This window comes from Leptonychotes weddellii, chromosome 9 (assembly GCF_054177405.1).
Source record: "Leptonychotes weddellii isolate Sample4059 chromosome 9, ASM5417740v2, whole genome shotgun sequence".
In the NCBI taxonomy this organism is placed as follows: Eukaryota; Metazoa; Chordata; class Mammalia; order Carnivora; family Phocidae; genus Leptonychotes; species Leptonychotes weddellii.
Genome location: NC_138377.1, coordinates 44813731 through 44835718, shown reverse-complemented (window position 1 = coordinate 44835718; position 21988 = coordinate 44813731). Strand labels below are relative to the sequence as shown.

The 21988-nt window shown below is 34.6% G+C and overlaps 1 non-coding gene across 1 annotated transcript; it reads left to right on the top strand.

Moving 5' to 3' along the window:
* Positions 1-17238: 17238 nt before the first annotated feature.
* Positions 17239-17345, top strand: LOC115939648 (U6 spliceosomal RNA). Its single transcript, XR_004074425.1, has one exon. It is a non-coding gene; the product is annotated as a U6 spliceosomal RNA (small nuclear RNA).
* The last annotated feature ends 4643 nt before the right edge of the window (positions 17346-21988 follow it).

The following is a 21988-nucleotide window of genomic DNA, read 5'->3' as shown; positions in this document are numbered from 1 at the left end:
CCTAAGAAGGGCTCTTCCCTCTCTGGGATTTAAGTTTATTCAGTTATCTTCATTTATATAAATCACTTATGTCTTTAAAATTTATTTTTAAATTTATCTTATCTCTAGTTGTTACAGTGACAGCAGTGGCCTGTTGCTTCTTTGTGTATGTGTAACTACCACCAATTTCAGTGGTTCTGAAAAGTCACAGCCCTTCTTATAGGCACATGCCACAGTACAACTTATGACTTGGAGATGTAATGTGTTATTTTGCAGGTAGAACACAAAGGAGTTACCTATGTTTTTGAAGGATATTTCTCTGGATATACATTTCTAAATTAATAGATTTTGGGGTTTTTTTTCTAGCACTTTGAAGATTTTATTCCAATTTTTTCTGATGACCATTGTGTGGCCTAAATCCAACTGTGCGTGTATATTCTCCTCTGAAAGCAATGTGTCTTTTTCCATCATTGCCTTTAAAATGTTCTTTGTCCTTGTTTTTCTACGTTTTTATTATGGTGTACTTAAATACAATTTTTTTCGACTTATCCTGTTTGGGATTGTGGGCTTTCTTGCATTGGAAGTAGATGTTTGTTTAGAGAGTCTCAAGACCACTCTTCTATTTGGTACTTTGCTAGGAGGACTCATGGGATTCAACATATAGGTGTACTCATGAAAAAGATTTATTATAGTGACACATAAAAATGAATAGCTGAATCAGTAAGGAGGAAAATGCACATAAGGCAGAATTTGGAGAAACTCAGGCACATTTTTTTTCTGTATTCTCTCTCTCTCTCTCCCTCTCTCTCTCTCTCCTTCTCCCCCCTAACCCAGGAAGGTTCACACAGCATGCTCCTTTCTTTAGCAGTGAAAATGCAGAAGCATGCATGTAATATTTCTGTCCAGGGAAGCCTGTCTGAAATTCAGATTTCAAGGTTTCTTTGAGGGTCTGGGGACATAAGCACTCTCTGACCACCAAAATTGGAGGCTTTCATAAGGAAACCCGTGTTCACCATAAATCATGTTGTTTGTACAGCCTAAGCAGGCTGACATAGCAGGAACAACATTACAGAACACTTCAAAAGCCAAATTCCCAGACACCAGCTATGCAACAGGCTGGCAAGCAGGCCCTTCGAAAGATCAGTCTACCATATTAACACAGCTGCATGGCATCTTCTGTCAGTTTTAGAAGATTCTCAGCCATTATAACTTCAAGTATTGCTTCCTCCATTCTCTCTGTGCCCTCTCTTTCATACTCGAATTCCATTTGGTTAGAACACTTGGCCATATTCCATCTGTCTCTTATGCTCTTTTCTCTATTTTTCATCATTTTAGTTCTCCATGCTTCAGTCCTGTTTTATTCCTGATTCCTCTTCCATTTGTTCTTATTTCAACTAATTCTGCTATTGCTAAGAACATCTATTGAGCTTTTAATTTGTTATTCTTATTTTAAATTCTACAGTTTCCATTTCTTATAAGTTAATGTTCTGCTGAATTTTTCCTTTTGTCATATAGTGTTTCAGTATATTAATTACAGGTTTCTTGAATCCATGTCTGATAACTCTCCTATCTGAATTTTTGTTGGACTATTTCTGTTGTTCTCGTGGTTTGCAGTCATGTGATCCTCACTCCTTTTACTCCTTTTATAGCTGGCAAATTTTGATTGAATTTTGGATATTGTATATAAAAAATTAGAGATGGTTTGAGGATTTATTTCTATTTCTGACAGGCCTATGGGCAGGGCAAGATTACAATAATCCCAAAATACACTTATTTGAATCTGGGCTTCATACTTGGTACAGGTGGATCTATTTCTTTTCTTTTCTTTTTTTTTTACATTAGGTTTTTTTTTTAATTTTATTTTATTATGTTAGTCACCATACAATACAGCATCAGTTTTTGATGTAGTGATCCATGATTCATTGTTTTCGTATAACACCCAGTGCTCCATGCGGTACATGCCCTCCTTAATACCCATCACCAGGCTAACCCATCCCCCCACTCTCCTCCCCTCTAAAACCCTCAGTTTGTTTCTCAGAGTTCATAGTCTCTCATGGTTCATCTCTCCCTCTGATTCCCCCCCTTCATTTTTCCCTTCCTTCCCCTAATGTCCTCTGTGCTATTCCTTATGTTCCACATATGAGTGAAACCGTATGATAATTGTCTTTCTCTGTTTGACTGATTTCACTTAGCATAATCTCCTCCAGTCCCATCCATGTTGATGTAAAAGTTGGGTATTCATCCTTTCTGATGGCTGAGTAATATTCCATTGTATATATGGACCACATCTTCTTTATCCATTCATCTGTTGAAGGGCATCTCGGCTCCTTCCACAGTTTTGCTATTGTGGACATTGCTGCTATGAACATTGGGTTGCATATAGCCCTTCTTTTCACTACATCTGTGTCTTGGGATAAATACCCAGTAGTGCAATTGCTGGGTCATAAGGTAGATCCACTAGGTGGATCTATTTCTTTATTGCTTTTATTCTTAAGGGTAGCCCTCCAAATGTTCAACCTAAAACCTGGGGTGTTTACTAGGTTCTCTCTTCATTTGAGGGTCCAGATGTCATTCTTTGTCCTTCTAGACACGCTCTGCTCAGCTTCCCAGCCATTCAGCTTAATTTTGTGCTCAACTTCCTAGTGTCTTGGCTGTTGCTTTAAAATTGGCAAATGCCTTAAGGGGAGAAATTATACTATCTACATTGGCTTTTGTCTATGGACTTTTTTTTCCTCTAGATTTTGGCCCTTGAGTCCTTGCTACCTTGCATCCCTCTAACACACACATGCAAACACACACAATGACATATCTTAAGAAAATGATTAATGGTGTTCACTCAAAATATAGAAGAAACTTGACTAATTCTAGACAGTGCTTTTTTGCATGATTAACTGAACACAGAATGTATTTCTTTCTCCTACGTCCACATTTTCTCATGTCCCATCACCTAGGAATGACTTTCCACTCTTCCAAAAACCCAAATCCACAAGATTCAGCTATTGTATCAGTGTTGCTAGAACACTTTACCCATATTGTTTCTCTTCTAGTTTCTGTTAGAATTTATTACCTGAACCATGTACTTGTTTTCTTATCACACAAGTCCTTTTGTGTACTTCAAAATGATTTGTATATATCTTATTTACAATTGTATTATATTTTTTTGTAGACAAATATCAATATGTCTTTCTATTTTAACCCTATTTATTTACTTCAATCTTGCCCATGACTTTTCTCATGGTGGACACTTCTCTCTTCACTTTGTGGCTCTACCTGAGATGCCAAGTCCTGTGTGAATGGGCCTATGAATGAGACCTAACCCTCAGTGTTGACCTCACCACAGAGATGCCTCAACAGGGAAGACTGGGTTGATTGGGTTGATTGGAATTGAGAGAACAAGTCTAGTTTTACACTGATTTTTATGGTTTTCACCACAGAATGATCCCAAACCAAAGAGTCCTCCAGTTTTATCTGGATATACGTTGGATTATAGCTGTTTTGTGGGTTAATTTACTTCTTTGTGACACTTACTAAAGAAAGCTTGGCCTGTGGGGGATGTTCAATATACATTTGTAATTGAATTGGTGAGCTTCTTTTCAGTTTTCTAATTGGATAGGTACATTCATTTCTTATTAAATATAGGAAATCAGTTGGTCAAAGGTATATATTTTAATGTCAGCCTTAATGGAATATCTGATGTACCAAGCCTGCTGCAGCATCCCAAGTCATGCTAAGCAGAAATATGTGTTAGGGGAAAAAAGAAATCACATGGTCAGAAAGTTTTTGAAACACTACACAGCCATTTGAATATTTCCAATGCATGTAAACCCATAAAGTCTTGTGTTTATTTTTAAAAACACTTTGTTAGAGCCTGGGTGACTCAGTGGGTTAAGCATTTGCCTTTGGCTCAGGTCATGATCCTGGCATTCTTGGGTGGAGTCCCACATCTTTACTTCTTTATAACACTTGCTAAAGAAAGCTTGGCCTGTGGGAGATGTTCAATATACATTTATAGTTGAATTGGTGAGCTGCTTTTCAGTTTTCTAATCAGATAGGTACATTCATTTCTTATGCTTCTCCCTCTGCCTCCCTCTTTCTCTTTCTCTTCCTCTTCCTCTTCCTCTTTCTCTCTCTGGCTCTCATATATAAATAGATAATATCTTTTTTTAAAAAAACTTTTTTTCAGAAATATTTGATATTAGAAAACTTTTGTTTTGCCTGAAAACCTATCAATATCTCACAGAACACTAATACTCTAAGGAACACATTTTGAGATAGTTGGCATAGAGTAGTATCTATCTCCTGGTCTACTGTCAATTCCCTCTTGCACACTATTTTTTTTTTTTCTCTCTTTCCAATTACTTGGCTTTAACACTCTGGAAGCATTATGCTTAAAGGGCATGAAATGTCTGAATCCTTCTGACTCACTGAAAATTTTCAAGGAGGTTCATATTACGGTTGGATACAAATTCTGATTCTAAACTTCTCTTTCCTTCATTGAGACGACTGTATTATTTTCTTATGGCTGCTGAAATAAATTACCATAAATTTCACGGCTTAAACCATATAAGCTTATTATCTTGCAGTTGTAGGTGTTGGAAGTCTGATTTGCCTAAATTATTGATCTAAAATCAAGGTGCCTGTTGGGCTGCATTTCTTTCTGGAGGCTCTAGAGGAGTGTGGTAGGCAGAATAATGAACCTTCAAATGTCCACATCCTAATCCCTGGAACCTTGTGAGTATGTTATGTTATGGGGAAAAGGGAAATTGAAGTTGCAGATGGAATTAAAGTTGCTAATGAGCTGACCTTGAAATAATTGTCTATTCTGGACTAATTTGGTCGGCCTAATGGCTCATAAGAGTGAAGCAGGAAGCAGAAGAAGAGTCAGTGTCTAACTGATGCAGCATGGGAAAGACAACCTGCCATTGTTGGCTTTGAAGATGGAAGAAGGCCACAAGCTAAGAAATGTAGATGGCCTACAGAAGCTGGAAAAGGCAAGAAAAGAGATTCTTCCTTAGAGCCTTCAGAAGGAATGAAACCCTTTGGCACCTTGTAAGACCTATTTCTGCCCACTACCACAACCATTATATCAAAATATGAATCTACTAACTTTAGTATTAGAAAGCAGACAAATTACATGTTGATTTCAGTAAATGTGCTTGGTTCATGGAATTCTTGTCCTTAAGTTACTCTTGATTTAAAATAAAATAAATGAAATAAAATAAAAGGATGACTCTGTGATCATAATCAGCTAAATAAATTAATCTCATTTACTAATATCTCATTAACTAAATAGGTTAAGCTCATTTTTCATCTATCCACACACCTCTATATAAAATTTTATGCAACTATTCTTCCCATTAAATCTTAGAATTCCTTGTATGTTAAGTATGAATGTTAATTCTCACATTACATAGGAATAAAATTTTAGTAACTAACTTATTGTGGGAACAGTTATTAAGAAAGAAAATAAAGTGGTTTTGCTTTTTAATTGCCAAGGCCTTATCTTAGTTTATCATTTGTCACTGGTATAAGAAAGATAATATTTTAACATACAGGGTATTTAGTATGTACTTTGGCTTTTAAATGCACAAAAAAGGATTTAATTCAGCTTTATATTTCATTTGCATAGCTTTTAAAAACTACAGAGACAATACAACATGTTTTTCTTTTCTGAGGCCAAAATAGCAATGAAGTGTTGACAGCACCTCTGTAGCTTTAGGCTTTTACAAGAGTTTTGGCTACAGCCAAATCAAAGGGGGTTTAAGTTCAAGAACAGAAGAGCAGTCAAGCCAGCTCCTTGTTGACAGATATGTTCCTGAGCTTATATGAGTCCTTTCTCCGCCTTCTAAGAACAACTGCGTAAATGGGTCCCACTTGCCACCAGCCTTCTCTGCTTGTAGATCCCAGGAAAACAAGTATTCTATGTGATTTAGTATACAATATTTAACCAGTGCTATTACTAAGATTCACGCTTACATAAGATAACTCAGCAGGAAATATTTAGATTGCCATTCTAATATATAAGAATAGATTATTTTGGTTAACGAGAATGCAGGCTTATGTAGAATTTAAGATAGGAGTTAAGATAGCAGATGTAGATATAATGTTGCATTCAGCTGGTTTGTGTCATTGAGCAAGTCACTCAACCTCTGTGCATACTTTACTAAACCCTGCAAAATGAAGGACCTTGATTATATTATTCCTAAGGTCTCTGCTAGTTCTTAGATGCCATCGTTCTGATTATAAGAAATTCCTCTAACTTCTAAGAATTACACATATCTCTCTTTACTGGATTAAGTGTTATGAAAATGGACTGCCTCCTATTTTAATCTAATCATTCATAAGTGTTACTTGTATGTTGCTGGCTAGAATATCAACTTTTTTTAGTAGAGGTACTATGTCTTACATATCTTTGTATTCACTATAGCAATAAGGAAGCTACTTGGAAAAATAGATATTTGATACTCATTAGAGTGAAATAAACTAATTCCATTATCTCTTACTCATGACTGTTTTTATATTTAAGAGTCATTTTAAGGTAGGTTTTAAAAGTTAAAATCTTAAATATTATCTGTGTAGCTTGCTTCTCAGAGATCTAGAAATATTCAGTACCTTGATTGCCTACAGTTAGCTAATAGGCTTAACAAAAACTTAGTTGTGGGGATTCATAGTGCTCCTTGCAATTAATAGGAACCATAAACTCTACCAATTTCTCATTACTCGTCCTTTATTGTAAGTGCTGTTGGACCTGGGAAGCATTTGAGATGTGAGGACAATCACAAGGGATGAGAGAGAGAGAGAAAGTCATCGAAACGTAAATGCCAGAGATGTGTGCTCTTCCATCTAGAAGATCAATGATTGCTGGAGCCCTGAGGGGAAGAGGTCTGAGAAGACAGGAAAGAATTGTCAAGCTGTGGCAAAGGAGTTGCCAGTGACCAAGCCCTGGTTAGGACTGGGTCAGGAGGAATGAGCAGATGGTGAAATGCCCAAGAACTTGGCACTTTTTAGAAAATAAGTTTGTTATGGAAGATGGTTTGTTACTACTGTTTCCTCCAGTTCAACTCAAAAGGCAGCTCTAGTAGGTTCTGCTTAATTAATAGAAAAATGTGGGGGGGATAGAAAATATTCAGCCTGCCAGACTATAAATACCTTGAGAAAACAGGAATTAAAAGTGAGTAAAACTTTGTGACAGAAGAGAAAAGAAATCCCTCTATGCTAATTTTTTCCTTGGTAGGGGAAGGATGAGACTAGAATATATCCTTATCACCCTTCCAACAGACCTGAACACAGAGTCCGTATGAAAAGGATAGCTGGGATAAGAATTTTTACTTGTTTAACACTAAGAGGAAATAGAACATATATGTAGACATATTTTGTATCAGGTGGTGCTATGGAACAATTTAAAAAGTATTAAAAACCCTACATTATAGCCAAAATCAAGGAAGGCATCCCCACATTCTATTTGTGGTTGTTGGAAGCTAATAATAGAAGAAAATCTTCAGATGAAATGAGAATTGCTCGTGAAATATTTCAAAGGAAACAAACCATCAAGACAACCCCCACATGTATTATGCAAATTTTTGAAAGGTCAAGGATTTTCAGGAAGGAAAATTAGAGCATAAAACGTCCTGTGTTTAAAAAAAAAAAAAAAATCACCCCTCTCACATCCTTGCCAACAAATCTACAGACCGCTGCATATATTTTCCCCATATTTTCTGAACTTGGGTAAAGAGTCAAAGAAAAGTGACAACTTAAAATTAATTCCCTGTTAGCAATGAAAAAGGAAACTCCTAAATATGCAGGTTTTTTTATACTTACTAAATCAGCTGTCACTTTATTTTCTAGTTGTATTTTTAAACCTGATCTTGGACTGCCCACTTTGCATTCAAATTAAACACACACTTATCAAGCAACAATAGAGTTAACATGCTATATTAAGATGAAACAAACACAAAAGATTGAAAGGTCAAAGTTAGCAGTTAACACCATATTTCTTATGCCTATTTAAATTTATTGTTTTAGATATATATTTTTAGTGTCACCAGCATAAAAAAGTGCTAACATATGTATGGCTCAATATTTTTTACAGTACATTTCTTAAAATGCCAATTCAATATGTTCTTTTACATTAGTATTTCTGGGATTGTTATTTTCTATCACAGTTTATTACAAGAGTAAACAAGTTTCAACATTTATTTAAATATATAGGCAAATTAAATATATGCATTTGAGTAGTCTCATCATTTGAACAGCCTGAAATAGCTAATAGGCTAGAATTTAATAATGCTTATTCTGATGCTGGAGATAAAAAATGATTCTAAATCTGACACCATGGATGCAGAAAGTAAAATGTTAATAAATGTACACCTAAAATAACATTTTCTTGGGAATCCTTTTTAATGATTATACAGTGACATATTATGTAAATCAGTCTTTCCCTAAATATTTAAATATTTGTTGAATGAATTGATACATTAATGAATGGATAGACTCATTTTAAAAACCACACATACATACTCATTCATTCATTTTACTGCCTAAGACTGAACACGCAGTTCTTAGTAGTTAAATAATTAAGGAAATCAATGAAGCCATGCTAATCTTTCACAATCGCTTATACAAATGTTTGCATATATAAAATTATTTTGGTATTTAGCACCCTTACATTATGAAATAGAGGTGATAAATTAGAAAATGACTAAACATCCAACTCATAAATCAGCCATGCTGAAGGGCATTTCAGAAAAAAAAAAATCCACTGGAGAGTAAACTGATTTTTCTCTCCTCCTTCCCATCCCCTCTTCCACCTTTCTGCTCTTCTTGCTTTCATATGATTTCATTTTATTTTCAAGAATAAAAGCTGCCACATAACCAGAAACAGTAAGACCTAAACAAAGTGTTGCAGGCTATTATTTGGGGTTAATTGACATGTGAACACCATGGAGTTACTGGCCTGGTGAGAAACTTTATTAAATAAATTGACTCTGAACTCTGCACTAATATATTGGTCTCCTCACAGTCCTGGAAGGGTGGCCTAGACTCTCTATTAGATTGTCAGTTACAATTACGAGGAACAGGGCGCCTGGGTGGCTCAGTTGGTTAAGCGGCTGCCTTCGGCTCAGGTCATGATCCTGGAGTCCCTGGGTCGAGTCCCACATCGGGCTCCCTGCTCGGCGGGGAGTCTGCTTCTCCCTCTGACCCTCCCCCCTCTCATGTGCTCTCTCTCATTCTCTCTCTCAAATAAATAAATAAAATCTTAAAAAAAAAAAAACAATTACGAGGAACATTTTGTATGATACCTATGTCATCTTCAATTCTTCTTAGGCTCAACTGACTTGAAAGTAGGGCAAAATTGAGAGAATGAAGGAGCAAGCGCACTATTAGAATCCAAGGATAAGAAAAAAGGAATAGGGGCGCCTGGGTGGCTCAGTCGTTAAGCGTCTGCCTTCGGCTCAGGTCATGATCCCAGGGTCCTGGGATCGAGCCTCGCATCGGGCTCCCTGCTCGGCGGGAAGCCTGCTTCTCCCTCTCCCACTCCCCCTGCTTGTGTTCCTGCTCTCACTATGTCTCTCTCTGTCAAATAAATAAATAAAATCTTTAAAAAAAAAAAAGAAAAAAGGAATAGTCTGAGGCAGATAAAGATGATATTTGCAATTAGTGCTTGTGATGAATTTTATGTAGATAAAAATATTATTAGTTATTTCAGCACTGTCAAGTAGAATGGTTACATTTTCAGTTATCTACAGTGAAAATCAGCATGTTGAGAATTGGGGTCACCTAACTAGAAATAGTTATTTTAAAAATTATATATCTTCTTTATATGGTGTCTGTGTTCCTTAATGGATGTGTTCAAATTGGTGGTGGTTTTTAAATGAACTCCTACTCTACCTTTAGCACATATTAGAATTCAATGGGTATCCTACTTTCATTTAATACTCAGTCAACAACACTGATTAAATTAATTGTCTTTGATCATTAATTCTGTAAAACCATTTCTCCAGCTTTTCTGACAAGTACCCGGTGATTTTCAAACAAATACTTATTTCACAGCTTTCCATATAAAAGAATATTTTTGTAAACCATCAGTGAATATTAACTTCCTAAATTTATCCTGTTATTTTGGGATTATGTATATTAGGTTCTTTTTTGGCAAGACTATGCACTTGTAACTGAGCACAGTAGCTTAATGAAAGTCCTTATGACTAGTTAAGTATTTCCTTAAAATCATAAAGAAGCTTTAGTGTAGTAAATACAAAAGACTGGCAACTGTTATGAAGTTATAAAACAATTTATTAGAGTATATAAAAGCCATACTAGCAACAAGAGTGTACTCTTGATACTAACTTAAACACTAGAGGGTATGATTAGCTATAATTTTACCTTCTGGTATTTTTTTCTGAGCATAAGCTATGTAAATTCAAAGTACTCCCATTGTTTAAATGAGTAAAATATAGAAATGCACTCTGGAGTTTGTATACTATTAACTGTGTAGTGTAATTAAAAACCTTAATTTAGCAGCAGATTTTAATATTTAAGGTACTTTGGCTTATTGGAAGTCCCCAAAATAGAATTAATTTACTCTTTCACTAAGAATCTGTTAGTTTCCTATTGCTATGGTGACAAATTATCAAACTTAGTGGCTTAGAACAACGCCTATTTGTTATTTTATAGAGCTGGAGGTCAGAAGTCTGAACTGGGTCTTATGTGCTGAGATCAACTTACTGACAGAGCTGCATTCCTTCTGGAGGCTCTGGAGGAGAATCTGTTTCCTTGCTTTTTCCAGCTTCTAGAGGCCATTTACATTCCTTCTCTCCTGGCTTTCCTCCTTTTTCAAAGCTTATCACTCCAGCCACTGCTTCTGTCATCACATCTCTTCTCTAGCTCTGAACATCCTGCCTCCCTCCTAGATTATTGGATACCTACTGTATACCAGACCCTATTCTAAGTGCTGTGTATGTAATGATGGGGGAACACTTTGTTCATGTCAATGGAGCTTGCATTTTAGCTGGAGAGACAGAATATAAAGTGTCAGAGTGAACACATTTATCCACTCTACTTTGATGTTAGCTTCTATGACTTCTCTAAGCTGCTTGAATTGTGATGAAGATATTTTAAACTGGCAAATTTATCTCTGCAGTCTTTGTTTCAATATAAGTTTCTTGGTCTCTTTTCAGCAAATCCCGTCTCTTTCTTCCCTGGAAGGTGACTGGGGTAGGAGATGGGAGCTCTTGACGTTCCAGAGATAAAAGAGGATCCAGTTGATATCCACCACCTCACTTCTATATATGGTGGCTCCAAAAGGCATGTTGCCATTATGCATTATCTCTGGGGCATGGGGTAACTTCTGGGTCCCTTTGGAAGGTGAGGGAGTTTCTTCTCTCTCAGTCTCCTTTACCTTTTTATCCTCCTCTCTAACCATACTTCTTTGTCACCATTGATCTTCTCAGGTTGACATAGGACCATCTAGCTTGACAGACTTGTCCCAAAGTCCTGCTGAGAAAGTGAGACAAAAATTCCCTCTGCTTTTGCTTTTTTTCAATCTAACATTTTATTCCTTATTATGCTGATTTCCCTGGGTGAAAGGAATTCTAGCACACACTTCCCATGCCTTCCTTGCCTTCGCCTTACCTTTTTTTTCCTATGTGGTTTAGACAGAACCGTTTTTAGCTTCTAATATTATCATGTCCACAATGGCTAGCTTTTGATACACTGGCAGAAATGACACAATTTAGAATCTTTTCCTTTGACTAATCTACTTGCTATTTTTTTCATTATGAATTTAAAAAGAAATTCTCTTTAAGGTTGAATGTTGAAATATGAGCCCTATGTTCTTAGTAGTATCAGTTTCATCCCTGACTCCCATCCATTGATTTCATTAGTGGCAAAATGTAAGGCAAAAGGACTGTCAGGATTTGAAAATACTTTGTAATCACCTCAGGTTATCCCTGAATATTATATTGTGTGTAATATTTGCAGGTTATGAGCTAATAAGAGAATGATATGAGAAATTATAAAGGGTTACTTATTTTGTGTTGGACAGCCAAAGAATACTTTTCTGAAAAGTGACATTGAGCTGAGACTAAAAAGAAGGAAATGAGCTGCCACTTGAGCATGAGGGGAAGTGTGTTTTAATAAGAAAAAAAGCATGTGCACAAGTCTTGAGGCAATAAAGTGTGCTGTGTGTCCAAAAAAAATAAATGGAGACTAGCATGACAAGAGTTGTAATGAGTGGGAATATATATGGTTCAAGGTAGAAATTGGACAGATAGGTGAGATCAAGAAATATCTTATAAATCATGGTTGGAAGTTTGGATTAGATTTCCAATATAAAAGTCATTTGAAAGTTTTAGGCTGGGTTGTGACATCCTTTCTGTGTTCTAACAGTTATGTTTGTTACTGTGTGGAGAAGTACTGCCTAATAGAAATAGATTATGAGCCACAAATGTGAACCACATGTGTAATTTAAAATTTTCAAGTACCTCCATTAAAAAAATAAACAGGGAAATTGTCAATATATTATTTCATACATACTCTAAAATATCACTTTACCACATAGCCATATAAAGTTACTAAATAAAACATTTTATATTTTTATACCAAGTATTCAAAGTCATATGTGATTTTATGCAGATAAGCCATGTTTCAAGTGTTCCATAGTCACCTCTGGCTATTGCCTATTGTAGTGGAAGAACAGATGTAAAAAGTAGAATGGGCAAAAGTGAGATCTGGAGCAGAGAAACTTGTTATCACTATCTGGATAGGAGATGACTGTGGACAGGGCAAGATGGTGGCAGCAGAGATGGAGGTGAAATGGGAAGACTCACGGGGAGTCAGGCAAAGATGTGCCTTGAGGAGGAATCATGGGAGAACTCCTAATATTTTAGTTTAAATAACTGAATAGCTGGTTATGCCATTTACTAAAATAGGGCTTGGGTGGTTTTGAAGGAAGACTAAAGGCATAGAAGAGAATAAATTCTTCTAGTTTGGGAAGATAAACAAATGGAAGAAATTAAGACTGATACTCAAATCTCTGGGTTTCTAAACTATATTTCAGTTATAATTCAGGTCACCCAAAAGCAACATGAGAAGTAGAAAATTAAATTGTAAAATCCATCTTTGACAAACCAGAAGATACCTGATATCCTCAACCAAAACTAGTAAATGTCAAACAAGGATGTGAAACAATATACAGAGAGGAGACCCAGGGTTTCAGGCATGCTTAGGATTGCTCAGGAAATCAATACTTATAGTGCCATCTAGAATTGTGCACCTCAAACTTTGCATAACCATTTTAATAGCCCTGCTTATAGACCTTGTTAAGAACTTTCAGGGGGCACCTGCAGACTCAGTTGGTTAAGTGTCTGACTCTCGATTTCAGCTTAGGTCATGATCTCATAGTCATGGGATCCAACCTTGCATCAGGCTCCATGTTCAGTGAGGAATCTGCTTGAGATTCTCTCTCTCCCTCTTCTTCTGTCCCTCCCCCCACTCATACTCTCACTCTTTCTCTAAAATAAGTAAGTAAAATCTTTAAAAAGAACTTTAAGGGGCGCCTGGGTGGCTCAGATGGTTGAGTATCTGCCTTAGGCATGGGTCATGATCTCCAGGTCCTGGGATTGAGCCCCACGTCGGGCTCCCTGCTCAGTAGGGAGTCTGCTTCTCCCTCTTCCTCTACTTCTCCTCACTGCTTCTGCTCTCTCTCTCTGTATCTCTCTGTCTCAAATGAATAAACAAAAAAATTCTTTAAAAAAAAAAAACTCTAAGAACCCACTTCTCTAAAGTTAATAGCTCACACTAGAGTACAAAACCAATGATTTATTTGCTGTATTTGGAAGGGAGTGTGCAGACTTATGGTGGGAACTTCCTTGGACCCAGTTTAGTTTCAAAAAGAAGTGGTAGAGATCAAGATGAGCAAGAGATTACAAAGACAACCTAGAAAGTAGTCTGTTTGTTAGGCAAACATGAGGATTGTGAGCACTCCAATGTTGATTTTAATCAGCTGGATTGAATTCATAATATCCTGTCTCCCAAATTTGTTAGCCTGGAACATATCCTTTGCTGATTCTGCCGCCAGAACACAGAAGCTATGAAAGCAAACAAAAATCTTTGATCCAGGAAGAACTCCCATCATTCAAAAAATGAGTAGTCAGAACAAAGGTAGCACAAGAGATATGAGAAAATGAAAAAGCAAAGACATTAATAACATCAATAAAATATTTCAAAAAGGATTGAGAGAGATGATCATTATGATACGTTTTTATTAAATCAAAAAATTTGAAAGTCCAAAGTTCAGGGCAGAGATACAAGAGCTCAGGGAAATTACCATAGGACAACAGAAAGTGAAACAACCTATGAAGAGAAGTCAGAAGAGAGATAGGAGAGAAAAACTAAACTATAATATCCATGGTAGCCAAATTGGAATCAGCCCCATTATACAGGATAATATTGAAAAAAAAAAAAATAAATAAGTGACAAGCACATTTTCTCCTTAGCAAAAATAAAGTTACAAGCTCATGAGAAAGTTATGGACATTAAAGACAAAGTAGATTGGATACATGTAATTGGTATCTTTGAAGACATGAAAAATAGTAGAATAGTAAAATGCTAAAATTTGTTTAAACACTGCAGAAATAAAAGCCAGTTCTCTATAGGGAAAGGATATAACATATCCTAGGCAAAACTGACACATAACATTTTACAATGAAACTTATTTTATTCAAATTATCAGATTTCAAACATAAAGCACAAATCTTTGTTGGGCAAACAAAAAGATATATTTAAATGGAAGTTCAAAGGCATTAGTTTTCTTCATAGTCTTCTATCACAACGTTTGGTACTAGAAGGATTTGAATGTTGCTTATAAAATATTGAGAGAAAAAATGTACATTCAACTGAAAAGTTCAAGGACAAATAAAACATATATGTTTTATTTATATAAACATATATACATAAAACAAATATGTATGAACATGTAAGAACTCATGGACTTAAGTTTCTTTGATCCCTTCTTAAAAATATCATCTTAAAATGTCATCCTAGAAAGCATTATTGGAGAACTGTGTCCAAAGAAATAACAATGAGCATGATTTCCATTTAAATGTGTACTGAAATATAATTAAATGTGAAGATTAACATTCCCAAGACAAATACATATATTTCAAATCCTGATAATGTAAGAATGATATAAATAGCAAAAGTTGGAAGAAAAAAATGCTAGAGGAAGAGGGAGGTAGTAAAGTATGCTTATTTCCTCATCTTTTATTGCTAGTGGTTAGAAGAATTCATTAAAATCCAATAAAAAAACAATGGAGATATAAAAGTTAAAAGGAAACACTAAGAAATTATATGATCAGCTAAAATTGATTATAGATTGGTAGGAAAAGAAATGCAAAAATGTTTATTATGCATAGACAGGAGCGTATTAGTTAAATTTATGGTTTTAAATGTAACCACTACACAAAAATATAACCTTTCCAAATTTTCAGAATACACATACACAAAACTAATATAAACCGTATAGTGAAATACTTATAAAAATCCTGTAGAAACAGGAAATATACATACTCTCAGTTCCTATATTTTATTTATTGGCCATGCCTATAAATGTAAATAGGATTAAAATCACCTATTTTGGGGCACCTGGGTGGCTCAGTCGGTTAAGCATCTGCCTTCGGCTCAGGCCATGATCCCAGGGTCCAGAGATCAAGCTCCACATGGGGCTCCCTGCTCAGCAGGGAGTCTGCTTCTCCATCTGCTTTCCCCTGATAGTGTGTTCTCTCTCTCTCAAATAAATAAAATCTAAAAAAAAAAAAAAAGTTTTAAAATCACCTATTTTAAGACTCAGATTTGATCACAAAGTAACACCCAGCTAAAAGTAGTAAATGAGGCATAACTACAACAAAGTTACATAGAAAAGAAGAAATCTAAAATACCAGTCAAGGGAGAAATCAAGGGTTATTTTAACTTAAGATTATATTGCTTTAAGGAAAAAATGAGGTAAAGGAAGGGCTTTCATAATGAACAATGGTATGCCAACATGAAGATCTAATTTACAGAGTTTATGGATCAGCATTCACAAAATAAAAATGGCAGGAAATAGAATGTGAAATGAACTGACATACCTTTGTTAAAATGCACAATAATAGGTAAGGAATAGTAAACTCAGTCATTTGAACTTGTATAACTATTGAATTCTGTGCCTGAATACAGACAATCATCCTTTTCAAGTGTTCATGGAACATCCCCAAATGACTCATATTAAGATAAAATGTTAGGACAGAGTCATCTACTATATAGCCCATGTGCCAGATCTAGTGTGCTGCCTGAATTTGTAAATAAAGTTTTATTGGGACACAGGCATGCTCATTCTTTCATGTATTGCTCATGGCTGGCTTTGTGCTCCAATTGCAAACCTGAATAGTGGAAATGAAGACTGCATGGACCATAAACTTTTGAAAACATTTGCTCTCTTGCCCATTATACAAAAAGTTTGCTGATCCCTAAATTGTTTATCAACATAAATGATTACAAAGTACAAAGAGTGTAAATAGATATCTATGATCACCATATACTAAAAATAGAAATAAAAAAATTAGAAAATCACCACCAGAACAGAAATCCATACTATCTGGAAGCTCGCTCTCTCTGTCAAATAAATAAAATCTTAAAAAAGAAAAGAAACAATAAAATTATGGGATGGAAAGTAAAAATATTGAATTAGGAAAAAATAGAATCAATTAAAAAAATGTTGGAGGTGGCTCTTTGGAAAAGCAAATAATTACTAGGTAATGTACTTAAAATCAAGTAAACATAAGGGAGTATAAGCAGAGATAGAAAAGGTGTTTAAAAGAAAGATAAAAGTCTACTTTGACCGAATGCATTAGTAACAGTTGATGCTTTACAAAATAAGTGTTTTATAAAACAAAATATTACAAAGTAATAAAACTTGCCCTAAAAGAAAGTGAAAATCTAAACAGGCAAATTACTAAAGATTTTAAAGAGCCTTTTTTTTTTTTAAAGGGTTACAGAGAAATAGTAGGCCCAAATTCCAACAGCCTTTAAGGTAAACTCTATGAAATTGTTAAACCAGTAACTCCAGTGCTATTTAAACTGTTCCAGGGCAAAGAGAAAAAGGGCAACTTGTAATGTCATTTATGAAATGAGGATGACCTTGATAACAAAATCTAAATAAAAGGGCGCAGAAGATGAAAATTATAGACCAATTTCACTTATGAACAAGATGCAAATATATGTTCAATAGCGCTTGCTTCAGCAGCACATACACTAAAATTGGAACAATGCAGAGAAGACTAGCACAGTCCCTGCACAAGGATGACACTTCAGACCAAGATGCAAATATATGTTAAATAAAACCTTAACCAAATCAAGCAACATATTAAAATAACCTAAATGGGACTTGTTCACTAAATGTTAAAATGGTTTAATATCTGTGAAGCTGTTAATATAATTCATCATGTTAACCAAACTATTACAAAAAAAAAAAAAAACCACCCAAAATTCACAACTTCAGTGAAGTCTGTAGATATTTCCACAGTGTTTCATAAGAATACATCCATACAAAGTCTATTATTTATAGCAGCTTAATCAAGGAAAGGACAAATAATCATAGTTGAAATGTGGGCAGAGAATAAAATAAATAAAACTGTCATACAGGTTTAAAATATAACTTAGTGTTATATAGAGTTTGATGTTACCTAATAGAATATTGATTACTCCATTTAAACTAAAACTTGTAAATGTATAAGCATTTTTATAGATGGTATTGATTGATTTATCACATCTTTCTGTCTTCACTGAAGAAATAAAAAATGCATTCATTAACACTAATCTGAAAAATAAAATTAATCTGAATAGGATTATAATTTACCAGGAGTTTTGAATAAATATCTCTTCAAATATAAAAATTTATATAAAATATTTGTAGAACATAACTGGCTCAAATATTAAGAAAATAATGTCTATACTATTGTTGGGTTAATAAAATCAAACTGGTATACCAAAGCACAAGTTTGGAGGTTAGAAATCATAAATTGATGAATACTATTTGTATGCAAATTTGGCTTCAAACTCTAAGAAATGTTCCTACTGTCTCTTAAGTGTGAAGACAGTAGTTTGTTCCTTTATGGAGTATGGATTCTTGCCTTTCTAGTGCCAAAGCTAATGACTGTTAGTGTTATTTAGGTTATGATTGCTGGGAATTGGGCTAATATTAGATATCAACCTTAGAGATTATTTTATGCACATCAAAGCATCAGACAATAAACTGTTGTATGAAGAGTTTAAATGATAAGGTTTTATAGAAAAAAAATCAGAAAAACATTTGTGATGTTGTGATTATGACTCCCTTTCTAATAACCTTGAAAACTGAATATTTCACACCTCAGGTAGGAGCCATCTAGTGATTGAATATTCACATACTATTCCACAGCCCAACAAACAAATGTGGCAGCTTTCTGATTTCAACTATTTAATCTGAATAGTAATGGTAAAATGTGGAATTATGGTATAAAATGTAATCAGAACCTTTCCATACTTTTAGAACGTGAATTTATAATTTTCTCATTATACCAGTAAATTTGTCACCACCAACAAACATATCCTAAGATAATTCTTTGATAATGGTTTTTGTGTAACATATTGAATAAAGAAGACTATAAACTAGTAGTTTTTCAAAATAATCTGTAATTTTCCCCATCATGAAGTATTAAATATTTGACTATGTTTTACAAACATCTCGAATATGTTATCCTCTCAATTTATGGGTCTATATATTTTATTACCATGCTACAAAGACAGCAAATAGAGCTATGAACAATTGTCCAGTGTTTTGTATAGGTATGTGAATTTAAAGAGAGAAGTAATTTTACCAAAATCAAATTACAAAACTGTTGCACTCATAATTTTTTAAATAATGTCTTCAATTGCTTGAAAGTTGATATCTAATATTAGCCCAATTCCCAGCAATCATAACCTAAATAACACTGACAGTCATTAGCTTTGGCACAAGAAAGGCATGAATCCATATTCAGTGGGAAAAAAAAAAAAAGGAACGAACTACTTTCTTCACACTTAAGAGATAGTAGGAATATTTCTTAGTGTTTGAAGCCAAATTTGCATACAAAAGGTATTCATCAATTTATGATTTCCAACCTCAACTTGTGCTTTGGTATACCAATTTGATTTTATTAACCTTATTCAACTCTTCTTTATTATTTGCAGTTATTTCAGAAAGTTTGCCACTGTGGGGATTTCCACCCCCACTCTATTTTGAGCAGAGAAAGGTCTTTAAGAAAAAAAAAGTCTATCGATATTTCTCTTCCCATTCTCTTCCATGGCAATCCTTAAAGTGTGGACAGTGGACAATTGGGATCCCTGAGATCCTTTCAAGGGTCTGCAAGATCAAATTATTTTTATAGTAATATGAAGACATCCTTTGCCTTTTCACTGTGTTGATATTTGCAGTGATGATGGAAAAGTAATGGTGGGTTAAACTGATGGTACTTCAGTACAAATCCAGAGTGACACCAAACTTACTGTATTCTTCCCTGTCCTGTACTTGTAGCTAATGAAATGCCAGTTTGACTGTCCCTGATAAAGCAGTAAAAAAGTAATTAATCATAGTAAATCTCAACCTTTGATTATATATTTTTAAAGTATCCTAAATGATAAGGACAAATATACATAGAATACTTCTGCATACAAAGTATAGTGTTGGGAAAAAGAACATGTATGAGTGTTTGGATTGTGAGTTGGACTAGCCACTTTTTTAAGTGAAACACCATTTTTACTTAAAAAGAATAACTGATAAAATAAGATTATTCAGACTTGGGTATTTGGCAGTTATTTTCACAAAAATAAACAACGTGGATCTTAAACTTCAGGGAAACAACTGACATTTGTTGCCAATGAAAAAAATGTGAGGTTTCAAGTGAAAATTAGAAGTTTAGACAACTTGTATCTTCCACTAATGGAAATGAAATCTTCCCAGTATTTAAATATTATTATTACCAATTTATCAGAAGATAACATTTTTATATTGTATAATGAACAAATATTTCTCAAATGACCAAAACATAATGTTAAAAAAAATCATACATAGGGGAAATGATCCACTTAAAGTACAAATAGAGTGAATGAACTTAAAATATTCCATTTCATTATATTAAAATAATAAGAAAAGTTTATTGGTATATAGTTTCAGGTTCTACACTGCAGCCAATCTTTAGAAAAATACCACTTGATGAGTTTTAATGTAATATTAAAGAAGATCACTCACAAGTATCTCAAAAGACTATTAAAATACTCTTCTGGGGCGCCTGGGTGGCTCAGTCGTTAAGCGTCTGCCTTCGGCTCAGGTCATGATCCTGGGGTCCTGGGATCGAGCCCCACATCAGGCTCCCTGCTCCGTGGGAAGCCTGCTTCTCCCTCTCCCACTCCCCCTGCTTGTGTTCCCTCTCTGGCTGTGTCTCTCTCTGTCAAATAAATAAAATCTTTAAAAAAATAATAATAAAATACTCTTCTGTGTGAGACCTGCTCTCCTCATACACTTCAATTACAACAGTATATCATATCAGAGAAACTACTGTATGCTAGATACTTGGGTACAGTCTTGGAACACAACTTTGAGCCAGACTGATGAGATACTTGCTCTCACTGAACACACACAATTGTTCTGGGCTGTGTCTCTGGAGCCTGGGACAAATAGGTATCCAATGATTGATGATTATAATTTTACAAATAGTTCTGTTCTCTGAATTTACATTCACAACTAATCTTGCTGATTTCTCTTTCATTGCTTTCCACCCCTCCCTTTCAAAGTATGTATTTTTAGGGTACTGTTCTTTTCCCTCCTTTCTGGGTATTTGTTCAACTTAAATGTACTTCCCTGTCACCAAATGTTCTTGACTCTTTAATAGATATTGGCCACTAACTTGAATTTCTGATGATCTACTTCACTCCTTTGCATTGAAATATCAATAACCATTCAAAACCAACATATCTCAAAATAGTTCAGTTCTCTATCTCCACTTCTTCATGGAAAAGCTTTCTTTTCTACTAGAAAGACCATCTGGGTCAATTAGCCCAATTATATCACATCAGCATAACATGACCATATATTTTTTCACATTAAAACTGAGTAACACAGTCTGATATGTGTGTATGTGTGTATTATTCCATTGCTGTTCTTTTATGTAATGTTTTATTCTGTTTTAATTTCTAGCACGCTTTTGAGAACATTTTTTGAAATGAAATTCGTATATACTAAATAAAACAAAAACTATTTTAATGTAAACAATTCAGTAGCTTTTACTACATTATCAATGTTGTAGAACTACCACCTCTATTTAGGATAGTTTCAAAATATTTCTCTCCTCCCCACTCCCTGACAACCACTACCACTATTCTTTCTATAGGTATAGGTTTGCCTATTCTGGATATTTCATGTAAATATGAAATGTATTTTTCACTTAGCATAATGTTTCTGAGGTTTATGCATGTTGTAGCACCCATTCATATTTCATATTTATTTTTAAGACACATGATAAAATTTCAGAAAACTCAGTCATTATGTAGAAATCATTAAGCTAGCCTTAGGATTTAGAGATAAAATTATACACTTAGAATAAAAGTAGGAAAAATTTAGCACAATTCCTTATAAAATGGATGACTTCGCTATCTTCAGAAAAACCTTAAAATGTCTTGGTAAGAACTGCCATTGGAGACTTGAGTGATATCATACCCAATCAAAATAATCAAAATGTATACCCAGTATACCCAGCTTAAAGAAAAATGGAATTCATTCACTTGTGTTGTCATCTTATTTTCAGAAATAATGATGTGGTAAGCATTAGTAGATAGAATTTGTAAGTATTTAGTTAACACAGTCCTAAGGAAAGATAAAATGTATTTGGAAGACATGGATGTTTAATTCACAAGGGAAATCTACTTTGTCTGGAGACAGGGGTAGTTTATCAGGCTTCTCTGTAGA